General features: G+C 49.2%; 1 long non-coding RNA gene across 1 annotated transcript; it reads left to right on the top strand.

Annotated features, from left to right (window-relative positions):
- Window positions 1-206: 206 nt before the first annotated feature.
- On the top strand, window positions 207-19,688 carry LOC126929572 (uncharacterized). The gene is made up of 3 exons (XR_007717230.1): window positions 207-328; window positions 2,641-2,782; window positions 19,587-19,688. It is a non-coding gene; the product is annotated as an uncharacterized LOC126929572 (long non-coding RNA).
- Window positions 19,689-20,832: the final 1,144 nt, after the last annotated feature.

Here is a 20,832-nt window from a genome sequence, read left to right as displayed (position 1 = left end):
GGGCCAAGAGGTTTCTGTGGAGTGGGAAGCTCAGTAACTGTGGTGTCTTCAGGCTCCACCCCTGTCCCCAGTTCCTGGCCAACTTGGGCCAAAAGAAGAGTCTAGGTGTGAGAGCTTTCGCTGAAACCGGCCCCTGCCAGCCATTGACCAGCATGACAAGAAGAGGCTCTAACGCTGCTACTCTTTGGATCTTTTTCTAGGATTTTCTGGCTTTGCCCGACCAGTTGCTCCGAGCCTGGAAGAGGAGTCACCTGCCGCTCGCTGGAGGGCAGACCGCGGGCACTGCGGTGCCTACGCTGGGAGGCAGCTGCGCACCATGCCACAGAAGGTCAGCCACGGGGCTGGGATTCTGCAGCCAGCCGGGATCCAGACGTGCTTCCTGGTGTGACTGAAGGAGAGTCGGGCCGTGTGTGGAGTGTGAATGCGTGTGTATTTGCAGACAGACACCAATAGGTATGGATGGTATGAGCCGGTGCTGCGATCCCGCAGAGCCATACGGCATCATGGGTTGTGCTAGGCAGGTGGAGTGACCATCCTCAGAAACCCCCGCGGGTAGGCACTGCACCCACTTCCACCCATAGGGTGTATGTGCCTGTGTGAGTTGTTCAGCCCCTGTCAGACTCTGGTGAGGGAAGCTGTCAGGGATGGAAGTCAGAGATGATGGGCTGTTTACAGGTGGCGGTGGAAGGAAAACAGCCAGGAGCCCCAGTGGATCCCGTAGCTAGGCCAGGTTTGCAGTTTTTCCCGAAAGGGCTGAAACCCCATCCACTCTTCACTCCAGCTTGTGCTTGTTGCAGGGAGAGGAGGTAGGGTGGTGGAGTGCTGACTGAGAGACTTTGAGGGATCTTTGGGAGTGGGACCCGCTTCCAGCCTGATGCTCCTTTCCAAAGGGTTGGATGGATATGGGGGTGCCAGTCCAGGACAGGCGAGTGTTCAGGAGACCTCAGGAGTCCCTGCAGACTGTTCTCTGGCTTTGCCAGCTCCAGGTACTGTGCATCTGGACCTGGGAGCTGGCTGAGGGGCACCCTTCTTTCCCCTCATTTCTTTCTGTGATTCTCCCTACATCCTTGTTAACAAACCTGAAGGGCACTTGATATGCCATCGGGGTTTGCTGGGATGTGCCCCTGTTGAGTGGCTCTCATCAGAGAAGCCTCCGTAGGGAATAAGAGTTGTCCTGAACCAGTTGCCAGGGCTCTGGGGTTCTTTGCATGCGTTGAGACCCCGGGGATGTCCTTCAAGCCCCATAGGCCCCAGTTTCCCATGGTACACTGCCCTCCCCATTCTTCCTGCGGCGAGGTGGGGAGTAAACAGCTGGCAGAGCTGTCTGAGGCTGGGAGGCCAGGAGTGACTCAGGGCCTGTGAGGTCTTGGGCAGTGATTTTTCAGAGGGAAGTCCCGACACATCTTCTCGACTTGGGCAGGAGTTGGGGGAGGCTCTGTGCTCACCTCCAAGCTGTGGTGCTGGGTTTTCTGAGTCCAGTGGTGAGGTGGAGTGGGCGTCTGTTGGGTCTGGCTGTTCAGGCTTCCAGAAGGTGCCTCAGGTCCCTCTTCCCTTTCCAGATGTTGAGGAGTTGGAGAGGGATGGGACCAGGGGGTTGCCACAGTGGGGTGGGGTGGGGTGGGGGACTGGAGCTGAAGAGCTACAGCAGCCACTCTTGACCCCTGTGGTTGATGTTTCTGAGCAGAGACAGATGCTAAGCTCGGGTAGTGTCGGGCAGGTCTAAGTGGGACTGCTCAGCTCAGCATGTTGAGGCGATTGGTGGGAGGTGGTCTCAGTCCCAGAGAAGGCGATTGGTGGGAGGTGGTCTCAGTCCCAGAGAAGAGGACCCTGCTGCTGGAGGCATGCTTGCAGCCCTTCTCACCCTCTTTCCCATGACCCTGTCTGATCAACTTTGGCTGAGCCACCATGGCTCAGAATGATGAGCCTTGAGGGAAAGGGACCTTGGCATGGTTGGGGGTGGTGACAGGGTCGCATAGTGGTTAAGCATGTAGGCTCTGCTGTCACTCAGACCTGGGTGTGAGTCCCAGCTCCAGCACCTGCTGGTCTGCCTCCACCTGCATTCCCCTCCATGGGAGCCTGAGAGAAAGGCTTGCAGGCCGTGGCTTATTTAGGAAGTGATCTCAGGAAACAAGGGCCAGGACAGGGGATTTGAAGGAGAGGAAGGGAAAGCAACTATGTGATTATTCTCACCACTCTCCTGGGCGGTCTCTCTAGGAGCCTTAGAGATTGATAACTGCTCTGTTGGGAAGAGAAACAGAAAAGCGTTTATCCGTTAGCCTGGTCCCCGCCAACAAGTCTGGCTCCGTGGACTTTGACTCCCGTGTGTACTTCCAGATTGCACATGGGTGGGGCTCTAGTGGTTTCTTGTGTGCTCTCCACACTGCAGCTTCCAAGAAGGCCCAGGATGGCCTGACATGAAGCACTCTCCCGTTGTACCAGTAAGATGCTGGTTGGAGCCTGCAGGGATCCGGTCATTGCAGAAATGGTTGGCGTGAGAGGTGGGGCCGGGAGGGCTTGAACAGCACACTGAGGTGTCTAACACTGCATGACCTCAGGCAAATTACCTGACTTCTCTGAGCCTTGGTTTCCTTAGCTGGGTGTTTTAATTGTTGACACGGTATTTTTTTTTCTTTTTTTTAGACGGGGTCTCACTCTGTCGCCTGTGCTGGAATGCAGTGATGTGATCTCGGTTCACTACAGTCTCTTTCAGTGCTTTGGTGCCTGTCCAGTAGGAAGTTCTGCCTCTTGGCTGATCTCACCCTGACATGCTGCACTTTTCTGGGTATGTTTTGTGTTTTTGCTTTTCTATTTGTTGCAACCCTTCAGGGCTTCCAGATGGTTATAAGGGCATTCCTGTCCACCTGCTCACAATCCGAAGCAGACACAAGGTCACCCAAGGCAGGTGTGATGCCAAAGCAAGGATTCTGCTTTGGGGAAATTGGCCCTAGACAAGGTTGTGCTGAGCCCCTGGCCCTGCCCACACTCTGGTTCTGGACTTGTGGCTTGCTCTCAAGGCCAGCTTGTTTCCACTCGTTTCCCTGGTTCAGATCCATGATTACTGGTCTCCTCCTTGGACCATGCTGGGGCTGCTGGCTGGCCTCTCCCAGGCCTGGATCAGCAGATGGGAGCAGGAGTGGGCACCTGGGAGGACCTTGGCACAATCAGGGCCCTGCCGATCAGATGGCTGGCGGTGAGCAAGAGCAAGAGGAGAGACAGGGAGTGACAGGCAGCTGGGAACGTTGAGGTGTGCCTGTGCATGTGTACACATCTGTGTGTGGCATGCGTGCATGGCCCCGGGTAGCTTCTTGTTGGATTGCTGTGTCTGGATGTCTCTGGGTGGCTACGTGTGGTTCTCCTGAGCACGTCTGTGTGTGTGCACTGTTGGGTGCTCTAGCTTGTTCATGGGTACTTTTCTCTGGATATGTGTGCCAGCCACCTACTGAGTGCTCTTCAGGGTTCTTGAGAGTGTGCCCATCTGGATGGCAGGTGATACTTTTTCCTGCCTCCACTGAGGTTCTTTTGTGTCTTCTGCCATGCCCTGTTCTGCCCTCTCTCCAGGCTTCCTTACCCTGTTCCTTCCTCTGCCTGAGGAAGTTGCTTCTCCCCATCTGGCTGTGTGGGTGCCCACTGCCTTCTGGGCAGGGCCTGAAGAGGGACGGCATATCCAGCCTCCAGCCCCATCCCCCCGAGTCTGAGCTGAGGGTGATGGGCTCAAGCTCAGGGTTGAGGAGATGAGTCAGGGATGGCTGCAGGGGGTGGGCAGAAGTGGCGTGTGTGTCACCATGCTGCAGAGAAGTGTGTTTTCCTGCCTGCCTCCATCTGACCCGCTCTCAGTGGCTTGGGCACCAGTGCAGCTGTGAGAAGTCTCCCTTACTTAGCTGTTCTTATTCTCTTCCCAGTAGCCTTGGATGGCAGTTTCTGATGGGGAGCAGAGTGATCTCTGGGGCTCTGTGCATCCACTGGGGGACCCTGGCCTTAGGATAATTAATCTCACCAAAATCATTGGTATTTATGGAACTCTTCCCGCACCAGGCCCTGGACTACACACTTGTACATGTAATCAGCTCATTGGCTCCTCAGAACAGTCCCATTTCAGGGGATAGTAGTCCGATCACATGGGTTCGAAAAGCATCCCTGGCCAAACATAGTGGTTCATGCCTGTAATCGCAGCACTTTGGGAGACTGAGGTGGGCAGATCACGTGAGGTCAGGAGTTCGAGACCAGCCTGGCCAACATGGTGAAACCTCATCTCTACTAAAAATACTAAAAATTAGCCGGGCATGGTCACATGCACTTGTAATCCCAGCTACTCGGGAGGCTGAGGCAGGAGAATCGCTTGAACCCAGAAAGCAGAGGTTGCGGTGAGCCGAGAAAATCGCGTTGCACTCCAGCCTGGGTGACAAAGCGAGACTCCCTCTCAAAAAAAAATAAAAAGTTAAAGCATCACCATTTTATGAGGAAGTTTTCACATTTTATGAGGACCTATAGGCTCAGAGAAACTGGGTTACTTCTACAAGGTCACACAGCTAATAAGTGAAGGAGCCAGGTTCTGAACCCAGACCTGTTCCTCTGCTGTTCCCGCCACTCTTCACAAAGCCGTGTCCATGTCATCTTGGCATTCTCCCTCTCAGAAAGGCCATCCCACATCACCCCTTTTACATAGCATTCCCTAGTCATCTGGTCCCATTTGGATCAGATCACTCAATTGTGAATACCCCGCATAAAGGTAGTCCTCTGTTATCCTCTACTTCCTAACCGCCTCTTCCCCACCTAGAGCAGGGATCTGTCTGTCTTGCTTACTAAAATATTCTTAGGACTAGCAAACAGCTTGGAACACAGTAGGGATACGATAAACATTTGATGAATAAATGAATTGATGAATGAAGAGAGGTCTGACTCCAGAGCTAAGGTTGAAATTCCTCCTCTGTACTGTCTATCATACAGCAGGGACCATTGCAGAGTGGCAGGAGCTGAGGCTCTGGAGCCAGCTTGCTTGGTTCAAATTCTGGCCCTGCTAGTGTTCTGGTTATCTAATGCTGCTTAATAAACCACCAAAAGCCTACGGCTTAAAACAATGGTGACATTGATTTTGCCCATGAATCTGCAACGTGGGCAGGGCTCAGTGGGAATAACGCTTCTCCACTCAGCATTGTCTGGAGTGGTTCAAAGTCTGGGGGCTGAAGTCATCTGAAGGCTAAGTTGTCACACATCTGGTGTTTGTTGCTGGCTGTTGGCTTTGGGTCCGTTCCTCTGCACATGGGCGTCTCTATATGCTGTCTCCACCTGCTAGATTGGGCTTCCTCCAGCATGGTGGCTGAGCTAAGGGACAAGCATGCCCAGAAAGAGAGCCAGGTGGAAGCTATTTCATTTTATTTTATTTTATTTAGCCATGGAGTCTCACTGTGTCACCCAGGCTGGAGTGCAATGGCGCGATCTTGGCTCACCGCAACCTCTGCCTCCTGAGTTCAAGCGATTCTCCCACCTCGGCCTCCCAAGTAGCTGGGATTACAGGCACCCACCACCACCCCTGGCTAATCTGTGTATTTTAGTAGAGACGGGGTTTTGCCATATTGGCCAAGCTGGTCTTAAACTCCTGACTTCAAGTAATTGCCTGCGTTGGCCTCCCAAAGTGCTGGCATTACAGGCGTGAGCTTCCACGCCTGGCCAGCAGTTTATTCTTTTAGCAAGAGCTACGCTTTTGCCCACTGATCCCCTGGCCACAGGTGAAGCTTGGGTGTCCCCAAATGACAGGATCTATCCCCAGATCCCCACCTGTTGTCATGTAATCCAGGAGGCATCTTACTGTGCAGAGCCCTGCTGAGGGTGGGGCCTGTAATGAGGAGAGGAAGGGGAACTTGAATGGAAAAGGCCTTTTCTGTCCCAGTTTATTATCTCATTCCAGGTCAGCCCTGCTCCCTTCAGGGGGTCCGGGACAAGTGTTGCTGATGGAGATAACCACGAGGCTGGGTCTCGGGCAGAATTTCTCTGGGCCTGGGGCTGGGGTGAACCCCACCAGGACCTCCATCTTTATCCGGGGAAAATCAGGATAGTGAACCCTGAACATGCTGTGTTTGAGCCGAGTGAACTGTCCGCCTCTCCCCATCCCTGCCTCCTGCTTCCACCTGAGTCACTGTTTATCTGCCTGAGGCATCAGCCCCCTGCCTCGCTTGCTAGCCTCGAGGAGGAGTCTCAGGGTTTGCTCCTTGTGGCCCAGGTTGGGGCTGCTCCTGAGCAGGGCGTTGGGAGGGGGCCTGGGAAAAATCTGGGGGTTTGCTTGAGCCCAGCCTGGCAGTATTTTCCATCTACCGCAGCCCTCATTTATTGCCTGCTCTGCTGTGAGCCTTCCCTGAAGGAATGGCAGAAGGGCTCAAAGGGAAGCTCTGGTTTTGAATTCCGCTGTCACTTTCCAACTCTGTGATCTTGGACAAGTCTCTTAACCTCTCTGAGGCTTCAGTTACTCGCCAGGAGGGAGACCATGGTATGGTAAGAATGAAAAGAAATAAAAAGTAAGACTTTTTTTTTTGGAGACCGAGTCTTGCTCTATTGCCCAAGCTGGAGTGAAGTGGTGCAGTCTCAGCTCACTGCAACCTCTGCCTTCTGGGTTGAAGCGATTCTCCTGCGTCTGCCTCAGCCTCCTGAGTAGCTGGGATTACAGGCGCCCACCACCACGCCTGGCTAATTTTTGCATTTTTAGTAGAGACCGGGTTGTACCATGTTAGCCAGGCTGGTCTCAAACTCCTGACCTCAGGCAGTCTACCCGCCTCAGCTTCCCAAAATGCTGGGATTACAGGCGTGAGCCACCGTGTCTGGTTTTTTTATTTTTATTTTTTTGAGACAGAGTTTTGCTCTTGTCACCCAGGCTAGACAGTGCAATGGTGTGATCTCGGCTCACTGCAACCTCCACCTCCTGGGTTCAAGCAATTCTTCAGCCTCAGCCTCCCAAGTAGCTGGGATTAGAGGTGCCCACCACCATGTCCAGTTAAGTTTTGTATTTTTAGTAGAGACGGGATTTTGCCATGTTGGTCAGGCAGGTTTTGAACTCCCAACCTCGTGATCCGCCTGCCTCAGCCTCCCAGAGTCCTGGGATTACAGGCATGAGCCACCGCGCCCTGCCTGAAGTTTCTCTTCACAGATGAAAAACCTGAGATGGAGGAAGTTTAAGCAGTTTCCCCGCAGCTACACTTAATGTCAGAACTGGGGCTGGAATCCGTGTGTTCTGACACCAGGTGCTGGTTGCTTATCTGTTCAACAAGGAGGATTTCCCCCTTCCCTCGACCCCTTTTGCCAGAGGGCAACATGGCTGTGTCATCCTAGATATAAGCCCAAGAAAGATGCTCCCTTTCATCCTCGCACCACCCAAGCTTGCCCGCATAGAGCGTGAATGCCCGCCTTGTGGCCTGTCCTGTGAGGTGCCAGGTGCCCTACCTTAGTAGGGGAGGGCTGGAGTGACCCAGCTGCATAGGTGTGGGCGAAGAGTTGGCTCTGTGAGCTCCTTTAGTGAGAAGCGCCTTCAGACAGCCCCCAGCGTCCAAGCCTTTCTCTTTTTTTTTTTTAAGTTTTATTATTTTTTTATTTTTTGAGACAGAGTCTCACTCTGTCGCCTAGGCTGGAGTGCAGTGGCACGATCTCTGCTCACTGCAACCTCTGCCTCCCAGGTTCAAGCTGTTCTCCATCCTCAGCCTCCTGAGTAACTGGCATTTGCAGGCACCTGCCACCACACCAGGCTAATTTTTGTAGTTTTTAGTGGAAGACAGGGTTTCCATGTCTTCCAGGCTGGTCTCGAACTCCTGACCTCAGGTGATCCTCCTGCCTTGGCATCCGAAAATGTTGGGATTTCAGATGTGAGCCACCACCCCCGGCCTCTCCGTCATCCTTTATCTTCATGTGATTTATGAAGGAAACAGAAACCAATCTAAGTCTCCCCTTGGAAGAATAGTAGACTGAAGCCTCAAAAGAGTAGGTGGCCTGCCCCCAGTGACTTAGAGGTGGAGCTGAGATGAGAGCTGAGCTCCAGGGGATTAGTACTGGGGCCGGATGGGTACTGTCTGGAGCGGGAAGGATCTGGGTCAGACCACCTAGCGCCTGCTGCTCTCAAGACATCTGTTTTCTGAGCTTCCTGTAACTCCCTTATCCCCCAGCCTGGGAAAGGAGCTTGTCTCTTCTTCAGCCCTCTCTGGTGGCTGTGAGGCCTGAGCTGCCCAAGCAGAGGAAACTACATTGTCCCTTCCTCCTGTCCTGCCCAGGGGAACACAGTGGAGGGGCTGCTGCTGACAGGAGCCTGAACTGCCGCCGCCTCCGAGCCCAGCCAGCTTTCTTGGCTCTGCCTGCCTCAAAAGCCCATAGAGGCCGGGCACCGTGACTCACTCCTGTAATCCCAGCACTTTGGAAGGCTGAGGCGGGCAGATCACTTGAGGTCAGGAGTTCGAGACCAGCCTAGCCAACCTGTTGAAACCCCGTCTCTACTAAAAATACAAAAATTAGCCAGGTCTGGTGGTGAGTGCCTGTAATCCCAGCTACTCTGGAGGCTGAGGTAGGAGAATCACTTGAACCTGGGAATTGGAGGTTGCAGTGAGCAGGGATCGTGCCACTTAAGCCTGGATGACAGATCAAGACTCTGTCTCTAAAAAAGAAAAAAAAAAGTTCATCAAACTGGGTGGATTTCCTAGGGTTGGGACTCTGGCTGGGACTTACCCCTAGGCCGGCCCCCCAGGAACACCTACAGCCCTTGTGACCTGTGACCCACAGCAGGCTCTGGGAAGCATTTCGAGTCTCAGAGAGAAGGAGCCCTTCCAGCCAGGTGTTGGGGGGACCTGGGTACTTGCTCTTTCCCTCTTCATTATTCTCTCCCCTATGATGAGCTGAACTTTGCTTTAGCACCTCAGTTTTCCCTTCTGTAACATGGACACTGATGAACTGTGTATTTCTGTAGGTTCCAGAATTAGTGGGGCCAATAATCTTGATCAAGCGGGGTTAATTTGGTTGGATTCCTTCACTTCCCTGAGGCTCAGTGTTCCTATCTGTAAAATGGGATAATAGGGCACCTTCTCAGAGGGGGTTGTGAGGCTGAAAAGCTAAGTGGTTCTGTCCGTGCTGGCCCACTGGAGACTCGCAGATGCAGGTGCTGCCCTAACTCTCCTGTGCCCACAGCTTATCCTCCTGTCACCACTGGCTGCCTGGCTGCTGAGTCAGTGGAGCTGTGGGAGGAACCTGGGCTGTGCTTGGTGGGGCCAGGAGGGCTGGGCCTGCCTCACAGAGTGCTTCCCTTTTCTTTTTCTTTTCTCTGAGACTTTTGCTCTTGTGGCCCAGGCTTGAGTGCAATGTCACTGTCTTGGTTCACTGCAGCCTTTGCCTCCCGGGTTCAAATGATTCTCCTGTCTCAACTTCCCCAGGAGCTGGGATTACAGGCACCCACCACCCCACCCAGCTAATTTTTGTATTTTTGGTAAAGAAGGGATTTCGCTATGTTGGCCAGGCTGGTCTCCAACTCCTGACCTCAGGTGATCTGCCTGCCTCGGCCTCCCAAAGTGCTGGGATTACAGGCGTGAGCCACCATGCCTGGCGGCTTCCCTTGTCTCTTGAGTGACAATCCTTTCCAGAGCGCCTGCAGTCCCCTCGCTGTGCACTGCACATGGAAGAGGAACCAAGGGGTCTGAGCAGGGGCGTCAGGAAGCTGAGCGGTACTGAAGCAGGGGCAGAAAGCGCCCTCGGCGGTAATGATCGCAGCCGCCTTGGCGGCGTTCGAGTTCTGTGCTGAGTGTTTCCGTTCGCTGATGACCTCTTGAGTGGGTAGCAGCCTCCCCAAATCATAGAAGAGAAAGCCGAGGCCTGGAGAGGTTAGGTAACTTGCCCGAGGTCACTGGGCCCCAAGGAAGGAGAGGAAGAAGGGTGGGAAAGGCCCTAGGATGGCTCTCACCTCCGCCCAGGACTCACGAAGTGCCATGAAAAGCCATCTGGGAGAGTCCCTTCCCTCTTTCCAGCCCTCACTGTGAGGGTGCGTGGGGCAGTGGACCCTTCTGGTTTCTCCAATATTCCTGGAACCAGTGGCATCAAAGAAGACCAGGCTGCTGTGGGTTCTGCACCCCTGCCTGCTGAGGCAGCCAGGTCAGTCCTACTCCTTGGCCAGGTGTCTGAATCAGTGCTGGTTGTGGCTGTCAAGGAGCAAAACCCCCAGGTGGGAGAAACCAGCCTCAGAGTGGCAGCAGCGGAGACCTTGAAATGCACCCCTTCCCTCGTCTCTAGTCTGCCATTCAGATGTCCGGGCCCGGGCCCGAGTCTCTCCAGGCTCTGGGAACCCTTGGTCCAGATGTTCATGTCTGGGCATTTACCTGGGTATCTCCATAGACTGGGAGGCCCCAGATGAGAGCATCTGTCACCTTTGCCTTTCTGTAGAACACAAGCGATGGCCAGCTTTCACATGTGGTCAGTGTAGGTGGTGGATGTGCCAAGTGTGATGTGACTGTCACCCCACTTCTCTGTCATGCATGAAAGTGCATCAGAGTGTACTCCAAAGATGGGCCTGTCGTTGACTCCCTCTAATTGATCTTTTAAAAAGTAAGTGGGTTACAACAGGAATTTTTGCAACCCATGCTACACCAGGCATGAAGCTATACCAGGCATGAAGCATACCAGGCATGAAGCTATACCATGCTATACCAGGCATGAAGCAGAGTTACTAAGATGTGTAGAGTGATAAGAGTGTTCTTTTGGTGCTGTTTGGAGACATCTAGTTCAATCTCACAAGCATTTATTGAGGGAGGGTCTGCTTGTAAATATAATATTTGTAACTTGGAAGTGTACCAGTTACAGGGTAGAGTGAAAAGCTGGGGACATGGGCCAGTGCTGAGATTGGGACCCCAGTGGGGTCTCTGGGTGATATCTGGGAGGGTGATATCTGGGAAGGCGTTATTGGGATGATGGCTTGGGATAGTGTGTAGCACTGTGTTTCTAGTTTTATTGTTTAAAATTCCTTTGATGGCAAGAAACAAAAACCCAGTGTCATCTGGTTAAGCAAAAGATGGAATTTGTGGGAAAGAAAGCGGGGTGCCCCAGGGAGCCCAAGGGGAGGAAGCAGAGCTGGAGCTCAGGAGCAGTTGAACCAGGAACTGGAAACCCATTGCCATCAAAATCCCAGCGAGCTTCTTCTCAGACATTGATAAGCTGATCCTGAGATTCACATAGAAGTTCAAAGATAATCCTGAAAAAGAAGAACAAAGTTGGTGGACTCATTTTTCTGATTTCAAGATGTACTGTGGCCACCCATGGTGGCTAATGCATATAATCCCAGCAATTTGGGAGGCTGAGGCAGGCAGATCATTTGAGGTCAGGAGTTTGTGACCAGCCTGGCCAACGTGGTGAAAACCTGACTCTACTAAAAATATAAAAATTAGTCAGGCATGGTGGTGCATGCCTGTAGTCCCAGCTACTTGGGAGGCTGAGGTAGGAGAATCGCTTGAACCCAGGAGGTAGAGGTTGCAGTGAGCTGAGATGTTGCTATTATACTGCAGCCTGGGTGACAGAGTGAGACTCAGGCTCAAAAAAAAAAAAAAAAAAAGAAAAGTATTGCAAAGCTATGGTAATTAAGACAGTGTGGTACTGACATGAAGATGGACAGACAGATTGATCCAGTAGAATTCAGTGTTCAGAAATAAGCCCTTGCATTTCGGGTGAATTAATGAGGCAGCCAAGTCCCCACCGTTGGGGCTCCTGAGTCACCAAGATGCATCCTCCCTCTCCTCTACTGGGTGAGGCATCTCTCCTTCTACAGCAGCTCACTGCATTCACCGCCGCGTAGCAGATACTCCTGGACTGCAGCCCATGCTCTCTAGTTGCCTTGGCTCCCTCCCCAGGGACCTGATGTCCTTGACGCCTCCCCAGGCGTCCCTGAGGCATACAGCTCTGACGATGGGGGTGTGACCTCACCATTATTAAGCATTGATAGTGTGTTAAGGTTTCATTGCACTGTTTTCCTGAGGCTTTGTAACCGCCTCATGAAGCAGGTGCCATTACTCCGCATTTTACAGATGAGAAAATGGAGACCTGGAGAGTTTAGGAAACTCGTTCAAGGTCTTCAGTGAGGAAGTCATGGAGTTGGGATTTGAATCTGGGTCTGTGCTTTGTGGGTGGAGCTGACTGGTTCTCAGCACCTGCCTCCTGCCCTACTTTGCCATTTTCTTTCCCTGATGTGCTCAGGGGCTGTGTATGTAGAACCTGTGGCCACACAGTGTACCTCTGCCTCCACAGCACCGTGGGTGAGAAGGCCCCTGGTTTGCTGGGGCCCATCCTCTTGCAGGAGGCCCACATTGAAGGGGGTCTCTGGTGCCTGGATGAGTTGGACACTCAGAAGCAAGGATTTACTTAACCGCAGTGTGGGAGTAGAGGGGCCACGGAGCCACGCTGGAACGCTGGAGAGGAGGTGGCAACAGTACCACACAGGAGAAGGAGGCTTTCGTGTGGAATACAGCCTCCGGCTAACACATGGGCAAATCGTTAACCTTTCTGGGTCAGTTTCTGTGAAACGGAGGGGTGGATTAGTGTCCAGCCTGCTCTCTTCTAGCTTTGACATTCTAGGAATTTGCGTACGTAGCTTGGGTCCTTTTGTGTTTTTCTCAGGACCTTGTTGATAGTAGGGGCTCACTGTTGAGTGAGTGAATGCGTGGCTGTGTGAATGGAAGTCTCTGAGAGCAGGGGCTCTGCGCATTTCACCCTGACTCCTTAGGACCTTACCCAGTGCCTGGCACAAAGCAGGTTTTCAGTCTGTATTTGCTAAATGAATCAATGATGGGTCGTCACGTTTGGCCCATCACACGTAGGTGGAAGGATGGGGAGAAAGAGGCAGGCTCAGCGCATGAGGCCCCTTCTTCCCCAGTCTGCTCTGGGAGCCAGCTGGGGGCGGGGTCCACTTTGTTATGAAAGAGTCATTTTTGTCAACAAAAGTAAGCTTCTGCCCTGTACTCCGTGCTCTGTGAGTTATTTCTCAGGGGAGACTGAGCTGCCCAGAGCCTGGTGTTGGCCTCCCATCTGTCAGATACCAGGGTTAGGGCTGTAGGTTGAGGGGTCCTTGGCTTTGGTCTGTCAGTAGCGTGGTGATTAAGAGCTTGGTGTCTCTCTCTCTCTCTCTCTTTCTATCTCTCTCTCTCTCAAAACATTTTTTTGGTTTTAGAGACGAAGTCTTGCTCTGTTGCCCAGGCTGGTCTCAAATTCCTGGCCTCAAGAGATCTCCTGCCTCAGCCTCCCAAGTAGCTGGGATTACAGTTGTGAGCCACTGTGCTGCCTAGCAGTCTCTTTATTTTACTTTATTTTTTTCCTGTAAAAAAGTTTACAGTATTTATTTTATTGTGGTGAAAACACATAACATGAACTCTATCCTCTTATTTTTAAGTATACAATATATTATTATTGAATGTAAGTAAGAGTTTACTCTCTTAAAGCCTTCCACTGGGTGGGAAGTCGAGCACCTTACAACAGGACCCTGTTATCCCAGCACTTTGGGAAGCCGAGACAGGTGGATCAGTTGAGGTGAGGAGTTCGAGACCAGCCTGGCCAACATGGAGAAACCCTATCTTTACTAAAAATACAAAAAATTACCTGGGCGTGATGGTGCATGCCTGTAATCCCAGCTACTTGGGAGGCTGAGGCAGGAGAATCGCTTGAACTTGGGAATCAGAGGTTGCAGTGAACCAAGATCGCACCATTGCACTCCAGCCTGGATGGAGTCTCGCTCTGTCACCAGACTGGAGTGCAACCTCCACCTCCCGGGTTCAAGCAATTCCCCTGCCTCAGCCTCCCAAATAGCTGGGACTAGCTGGGACTACAGGCATGTGCCACCACCCCCGGTTAATTTTTTTTTTTTTTTTTTTTTTTTTTTTTTGTATTTTAGTAGAGGCGGAGTGTCATCATGTTGGCCAGGATGGTCTCAATCTCCTGAGCTGGAGATCCGCTCACCTCGGTCTCTCAAAGTGCTGGAATTACAGGTGTGAGCCACCACGCCTGCCCACTTTTTTTTTTTTTTTTTTTTTTCTTGAGATGGAGTCTCGCTCTGTTGCCTAGGCAAGAGTGCAGCGTCATGATCTTGGCCGCTGCAACCTCCGCCTCCCGGGTTCAAGTGATTCTCCTGCCTCAGCCTCCCAAGTAGCTCAGACTACATGTGCATGCCACCATGCCCAGCTAATGTTTGTATTTTTAGTAGAAACAGGGTTTCACCATGTTTGCCAGGATGGTCTCGATCTCCTGACCTCGTGATTTGCCTGTCTCAGCCTCCCAAAGTGGTACGATTACAGGCGTGAGCCACTGCGCCTGGCCTATACTTGTTAAATGTTTTGTCTATAATAAGGCACATAAGCAGAGGGTGTACTGGGACTTTTTTTTCTTCTCTGGGACTTTTTTGTTTTTGTTTCTGTTTTTGTTTTGAGATAGAGTTCAGCTCTGTTGCCCAGGCTGCAGTGCAGCGGCATGATCTTGGCTTCCTGCAACCTTTGTCTCCCAGGTTCAAGTGATTTTTGTGCCTCGGCCACCCAAGTAGCACACACAAGTGTGTGCCACCATGCCCAGCTAATTTTTCTATTTTTTCGTTAGAGATGGGGTTTTGCCACATTGGCCTGGCTGGTCTCCAACTTCTGGCCTCAGATGATCCGCCCACCTCAACCTCCCAAGGTGCTGGGATTACACACATGAGCCACCTTGCCAGCCTCATCTGGGACATATTGATGTGTATTTTGGGTGATGATCAAATCAGGGTACTTAGCATAACTATTCCCTCATACGGGTATTATTTCTCTGTGATGAGAACACTCAAAATTGTTCCCTTTTAGCTTTTTTTGAAAAATACAAAACAATACTGTGACCAGAGTCACGCAGCTGTGGAACAGGACACTAGCATGTATTCCTCCCAACTAACTGTAACTTTGTTTCCATCACCAATCCCTCCTATCCTCCCCTCTTTCCCCAGCCTCAGGAGACCACTCCTGTACTTTCTGCTTCTTGTATTAAGTTTTTGGATTCAACGTAAGTGAGGTCATGCAGTGTTTGTCTTTCTGTGCTTGGCTTATTTAACAGAATGTTTTCTGGGTTCATTGGTGTTGCCCTAAATGAAAATTGCATTATTTTTTATGGCCAGAGAGTATATTATTGTATATATGTACTACATTTTCTTTATTCCTTCATTTGTGGGTGAACAGGTAGGCAGATTCCATCAAATCCTAGCTGTTGTGAATAGTGATGTAATAGACATGGAAAGGCAGATGTCTGTTCAATATCCTGGTTTGCTTTGACTGTATAGCTAAGTAGTGGGATGAATAGATCATATGGTTATGTACTTTCAGTTTTTTGAGGAATCTGCAACTGCTTTCCGGAGTGTATATAGCAATTGACCCTCCCATAAACACTTCTTTTTCCCTGGAAATTGACACCAGCATTTGTGTTTGTATTTTTATTTGTCATATTCATATGAATAAGTGAGATGCTTTCTGCATATGGTTTTGATTTCCGTTTTGTGCAGGATTAGTAATGTTAACCACGTTTTTGTAAAGATAGAATCAGTCTTACATCTTCTTTGTGGAAAAGTCTATTCAGCTTCTTTGCCCAGTCTTGGATTGGTTACTTGTTTCTCTTTTGGTTAGTTTTTTTGCTGGTTACTAATGTTAGTACCTTGTGCCTTTTGGAAAACAATGCCTTATCAGCTGTATGTTTCCCCAAACTTTTCTTCTCACCTTTAGGATGCTGTTCTTTTTTTTCTTCTTTTTTTTTTTCCTCTGCCCCCTTCCCCCAAACCGGACTCCAGTGGAGTCTTGCTCTGTCACCCAGGCTGGAGTGCAGTGGTGCGATCTTGGCTCACTGCAACCTCCGCCTCCGGGGTTTAAGCAATTCTCCAGCCTTAGCCTCTTAGCCTCCTGAATAGCTGGGATTGCAGGTGTGCACAACCATGCCTGGCTAATTTTTGAATTGTCACTAGAGACAGGGTTTCACCATGTTGGCCAGGCTGGTCTCGAACTCCTGACCTTGTGAGCGACCATGCCTGGTCTAGGATGCCTTCTCTTTGGGTTCATTTGTTCTCCCCTCTGCAGAGGCTCTATTGTTACGTATTTAGTCTCTCATGTTTATATTTGCCTTTGTTGGCAGTGATTTCAGCATCCCATCCAAAAAGATTGTTAAGCCGTTTTATTGTCTGTGCATATTTTCCCCCAAATTTTTCCTTTTTCTTTTTTCTTTTTGCAACCTGTGTGCACAGGGTCAAGTTTCCTCTAAATATATGCTTATCCCATGTTTTCTTCTTGGAGTGTTTTGCTTTCAAGATTGAATTTAACTGTTTGATTTATTTTTCATAGATTTTTGTGTATTGGGCAACATAGGGGTGCTAGTTCAATCTTGTGCACATGAGTACCCAGTTTTCTCAACTGTTGTGCTTTTGGTATGCTTTTGAAAAATGTGTGCCCTAAATATAATTTTGGGTTGATTACTTGGCTCCCTCATTTTGTCCATTCGGTTGTCTTTCTGTATTTGTGCTATTCAGAGATTGCTTGGGTGACTATAGCTTTTGTTTTATCTATCCACGTATCTATCTATCTATCTATCTATCTATCTATCTATCTATCTATCTATCTATCTATCTATCTCTCTATCTGTTTTATCTATCATCAATGTATCTATCTATCTATCCATCTATCCATCCATCCATCCATTTATAATATATCCTAATATTTTTTTGAGATTGGTTATCATTCTGTCACCCAGACTGGAATGCAGTGCTGTGATCGTGGCTCATTGCAGCCTTGACCTCCCGGGCTCAAGTGATCCTCCCTCCTCAGCCTCCCAAGTAGCTGGGACTACTTGGAGGTCCCATACCTTACAGGTGTGCACCACCATACCCCACTAATTTTTTTATGCTTTTTGTAGAGGTAGGGTTTTGCCATGTTGCCCAGACTTCTCTTGAACTCCTGGGCTCAAGTGATTTGCCTGCATCAGCCTCCCAAAGTGCCATGAGTACTGGTGGGAGCCACTGCGCCCGGGGAAACCTTGTTTTAAATATATATATACACACTTCTATTTTCATTAAATTGCAGTTTAGTTACATGTGAACATTTGATGACACTGAGGCTTGTGGCCACTGACCCCAACACCCAGGTAGTGAGCAAAGTGCCAATCAGGCGGTTCTTCTGCCCACACCCCCTTTCTGCCTCCTTTTTTCATCTGATAGTCCCCAGTGTGTATTGTTTGCATCTTTATGTTCGAATGTATTCACTGTTTAACTCCAACTCATAAGTGAGAATGTGCAGTGTTTGGTTTTCTGTTCTTGCCTTGATTTGCTAAACATGATAATCCCCAGGTCTATCCACGCTGCTTAGGACATGATTTACTGTCTTTTGGATAGATACCAAGTAGTGGAATTGCTGGGTCTGATGGTAGTTCTGTTTTAAGTTCTTTGAGAATCTCTACACTGCTTTCCACGGTGTGAACTAGTTTTCACGTTGACGAAGAGTGTAGCAGCGTTCCCTTTCCTTTGCCGCCTCGCCAGCATGTTGTTTTGACTTTGGAAAAATGCCCACTGTAACCAACCTGAGATGTTATCTTACGGTGTTAGTGAGTTGCATTGCACTGATGATTAGTGACATTGTGTATTTTTTTCATGTCAGTTGATCACTTGAATGTCATCTTTTTATTTTATTTTTTTATTTTTTGGGATAATGTCTCACTCTGTTGCCCAGACTGGAGTGCGGTGGCACAATCTTAGCTCACTGCAACCTCTGCCTCCTGGGTTCAAGTGATACTCCTGCCTCAGCCTCCCTAGTATCTAGGATTACAGGCAAGCACCGCCATGCCCAGCTAATTTTTGTATTTTGAGTAGAGACGGGGTTTCCCATGTTGGCCAGGCTGGTCTCAAACTCCTGGCCTCAAGTGATGTGCCTGCCTCAGCCTCTGAAAGTGCTGGGATTGCAGATGTGAACCACCATGCTCAGCCTGTTCCCTGACATTTCTTTACAAAAATTTACCCTATGATAAAGGTATACTACCAGAGGGTAGAATGAGGCACTTTGGTCCATGCGTACATTGTTCAGTGATGAAATCGGGGTATTTAGCGTATCTCTTGCCTCATAGAGTTATTATTCCTTTGAGGTGAAGACATTCAGAATCCTCTTTTCTAGCTTTCTTGAAAAGTACACTCTAGTAATGTTAGACCTGGTCACCCTGCTGCTGTGGAATAGAACTACAGGTTTCATTCCTGTCATGGAATATGTAAGTTTATACCTGTTTCCAATCTCTGACCGTGCCCCACCTTTGAACCCCAACCAGTGGTAAGAACAGTTATGCTTACTAGTTCTATGAAATAAGTTCTTTAGATTCCTCCTGAGTGAGACAATGCGATGTTTGTCTTTCTCTGTGTAGTTTGTTTCTGTCTTTTCTTTTTTCCTTTTTTTTTTTTTTTTTTTTTTTTTTTTTTGAGGTTGTGTCTGGCTCTGCTTGCTCAAGCTGGAATGCAGTGGCGTGATCTGGGCTCACTGCGTCCTTGACCTCCTGGGGCTCAGGTGATTCTCCCACCTCAGCTTGGCGAGTAGCTGGGACTTTTGAGAAACGTCTCTTGAGGTTCATTGCCCAACTTTGGCTGGATTACTTGGTTTTGCATGTTTCGCCTCTTAGTAGCATTAGTTTCTCGTGCATACTGTGTAACAATCTCTTTCAGATAAATGATTCCTCATCATGCCCTCCCTATATGAAGAATGCCTTCTCATTGTTGATTGGTTCATTGCTCCCTTTACCATGCCGTAGTTCTTGAGTTTTCTTTTTCATGTGTTGAGTTTTCCTTTTGTTAGCAGTGATTTGGGGTCAGGCCAGAAAGAAAAATCACAATTTGGATGCATTTCATTGGTTCTGAGTATATTTTCCATATATTTCCTATTTTTTCTTTTTGTAGCCTGTGAGCATAGATTAAGTTGCCCTGAACTTCCACTCACTCTGTGTTTTCCTGTAGGAGTTTTATGCTTTTGGGTCTTGTGTTTAGGTTTTCATTTATTTTGAGTTGATATTTGTGTATTGTGTAACATAAAGGTCCTATTTCATTCTTTTTCATGTGGATATCTGGTATTTTCAGATTCATTAATTGAACAGAAATCCACTCCTCATTGCGTCTTCCAGGCATTCTTTTGACAAATATGTGTTGACTCCATACAGACGTACATTTAGGTTCTGTTTTGTCCGCATGGTTTCATTGTTAGGCCTCTACCATAGTCTTTGGGTGAGTAGATCTTTTCCATGTAATTTGAAATTGAGCAGTGTGAGGCCTCCAAACGAGGTTGCATTTCCTAGGGGTGCTTTGCATGTTCAGAGTCTGTGGTAGTTCCATGTGAATTTTTAGCTGTGTATAGTTACATTTCATGACAAGTTTGGTTCATACTGCATGTCCAGAATTAGGAGTGCATTGGGGACATTGCAGTACTTGCGTACCTTGCATAAGGATAAAAGATAAAGTGAAGGAGGTTTCCATGTTTCGTGTGTGGGTTTCCAGTTCTCTCAAAGTCATTCACAGAGCGGACTAGCCGTTTCCCATTTTGTTTGGGTTTTTTGTTTGTTTTGATACGGAGTTTTGCTCTTTTGCCCAGGCTAGAGTGAAGTGGTGTGATCTCGGCTCACTGCAACCTCCGCCTCCTGGATCCAAGCGACTCTCCCGCCTCAGCCCCCGAGTAGCTGGGATTACAGGCACATGCCACCACACTTGCTAATTTTTCTATTTTTATTAGAGACAGAGTTTCACCATGTTGGCCAGGCTGATCCCATACTCCTGACATCAAGTGGTTTGCCTGCTGTTGCCTCCCAAAATGTTGGGATTACAGGCATGAGCCCCTGCGCCTGGCCTTTTGAGAAATCTGTTGACTGTAAGTACGTTCAGGTTTGCCTGTTGGCTGCGTGATATTGTCCAATGGCATATGTTTCTATTTTTATGCCAGTGCCTTGCTGCCTTAGTAAGTATAGCTTTTCGATATAATTTGACATCGGGGAGCGTGAGGTATTCAAGTGAGTTTCTATTTCTGGGAAGTGCTTTGGATTTTCCGGGTTCTCTGTGAATTTTGCCATTGTTCATTTATAGTTTTAAAATTGAGTTTGTCATACATGTCCAAAATTAGGGAGTACAGTGGGATTTTGTTTACTTGCGTACTTTGAGGAATGATGAAGTCAGGGTGTTTTGCATATCTATTCCCATGTCCAGTTTTTATTTGTTTGCGGTGTGAACCTTCAGTGTTCCTCTCCTTTCTAGCTCTATTGAAAGAGATCCTACCATATTGTTACTTGTAGTCACCCTCCTGTGGAGTAGATCACCAGCATTAATTCCTCCCCTGGAAATGCAACTTGGTACCTATTACCAATGCCAGCCCATGCCCTCCCCTCTCCCCAGCATGTGATAACCACTATTGTACTTTCACTTTCCATTAGATAATTCTTTTTTAGTCTCCTCCTGAGTGAGATGATGCAGTGTTTGTGTTTCCCTGCCTGGCTGATTCCACTGAATATAATGTCTTCCAGGTTTATCCGTGTTACCACAAAGGAGATAATGTCATCAATCTTTGTTGTTGGGGCGTATTTCGTTGTGTCTGTATGCTGAAGTTCCTTCATCCCTTCATCAGTTGATGGACAGGTAGCTTGATTGCATACCTTGGCTATTGTGTATAGTGCTTCGGTCAACCTGGGAAGGCAGCTATGGCTTTCATGCAGTGATTTCACTGTCCGTCAGTATATACCCACTGCTGGAATTGCCAGATGAAATGGTAGTTTCCTTTTTGATTGTTTGGGAAGCTCCAAGAGGTTTTCATAGTGCCTGTAGTAACAGTGATTTCTCCCAACAGTGTATGA

Source organism: Macaca thibetana, chromosome 10 (assembly GCF_024542745.1).
Source record: "Macaca thibetana thibetana isolate TM-01 chromosome 10, ASM2454274v1, whole genome shotgun sequence".
In the NCBI taxonomy this organism is placed as follows: Eukaryota; Metazoa; Chordata; class Mammalia; order Primates; family Cercopithecidae; genus Macaca; species Macaca thibetana.
The sequence above is the reverse complement of the archived record's forward strand: the minus strand, read 5'-3'. Positions and strand labels throughout refer to the sequence as shown.